This window comes from Octodon degus, unplaced genomic scaffold (genome assembly GCF_000260255.1).
Source record: "Octodon degus isolate 3935 unplaced genomic scaffold, OctDeg1.0 scaffold00079, whole genome shotgun sequence".
In the NCBI taxonomy this organism is placed as follows: domain Eukaryota; kingdom Metazoa; phylum Chordata; class Mammalia; order Rodentia; family Octodontidae; genus Octodon; species Octodon degus.
Genome location: NW_004524655.1, coordinates 1,268,169 through 1,269,662, shown reverse-complemented (window position 1 = coordinate 1,269,662; position 1,494 = coordinate 1,268,169).

Genomic DNA, 1,494 nt, shown 5'->3' with positions numbered 1-1,494 from the left:
TTTATTTTATTTTATTTTATTTTTTGCAGAACCAGGGATTGAACTCAGGCCCTTGTGCTTGCCAGGGCATCGCTTATTCTACTGAGCCATCTCCCCATCTCCTGGGCAACATGTTTAGTAGAGACCTTCCTCGAGTTTTTTAAAGCTTTGAACGCTTTGATTAGTACATAGTTATAGCTGAGACCTCAGATGCCTCCCCAGCACCTCATGTGTTCAGAGCTGGGGTGCTTGGAAGGTTCAGCTCTACCTTCCCCAAGTGAATTAACCGCCCACCCATGGGGTACATGACTGAGAGGCGGGGCCTCGTGCACTGGTCAGGACTGGTGACTGTGGAGACCGTGTCTGATCCCCAGCCCGTGCTCCGTGGCTCTTTGTCCCCTTTATCTGCTTCCTGGAGGCAATGAGGCAACCCGCTCCCAACGCTGTGTCCTGTCTGTGAGCCACAGAGCCGGCCGACCACGGGTGCAAGTCTCCGAGAGTGTAACCCAAAACAGGTCTTCCCTGCTCTAGGTCGTTGTGCTCAAACATTTCTTCCCGGCGAGAAAAGCTAATGCTTCCATGAAGCATAACTGGAGTTTCTTCCACCCTGGGCGACTCTCGAGGAATCATGGCACAGATGAACGACTCGGAATGGCTCCTCAGCTCGTGCATCTGCTGCTGCTTGTTGTTTGTTTTCTGATCTCGGAAGCCAGGGAGAAGCTCTGGTAACAATGTAGCAAAATGCCAAGCTGGATCCTAGAAAGACTATGTCGGAGAGGGAGGGTGGGGGCGTCGAGAAACAACGGACCCCAGACACGCTTTCCTCGGCTTATTTACTTCCAGAGACTTCTTGAATTCAGGGATTAATTTGCCTGATTTATTTGTTTTGGCCCCAGACAGCATCCCCTCTTCCCATAGGGACAAGGGATTGAAATCGCGGCATGAACTGCTCTGGCTAATTGATGCGTCCTTTAGTCTGTGTTTCCGGCAGCCCGCGATGTGCCTTTGCTTAGAACGGGCTCCATTCACTCCTGCCTTTTGTACTTCTTTCCTTGAAATGACTCCACGTTTTGGGAGAAAGGGTCTGGCGAGACAGGCCCACCTTCTTTCTTGTTTTCAAAAGGAACAATAATCCCACTTGCTCAGCTTGAAGAGAAGCGGGCTGTAGCGAGAGCCTGGCAGCCTGCTCCTCCCGCCCTGGCCAAGCGCACTTCGTGGAAGTCTCGCTGCTGCTGAGTCCGCGACGACTGGCCCCAAGTCACCGGCCAGGCACGAGCGGCAATTTTTAATGTGTCTCCACGCTGGGCTGCCGAGGTACTTTTCAAAGCAGATTTATGCTACATTTTAGAAACCCATTATGTTACATTATGGGCTTATTATCAATCCAGGTAATATTGATCAACTTCAGACTTCCAAAATCTGCATTTATAATTGTGCCATGTAATCAAAATTATTTATGTATGTATTTTGTCTAGACATTTATGAAGCTCTAAGTTGGAATTATGTATATACGTT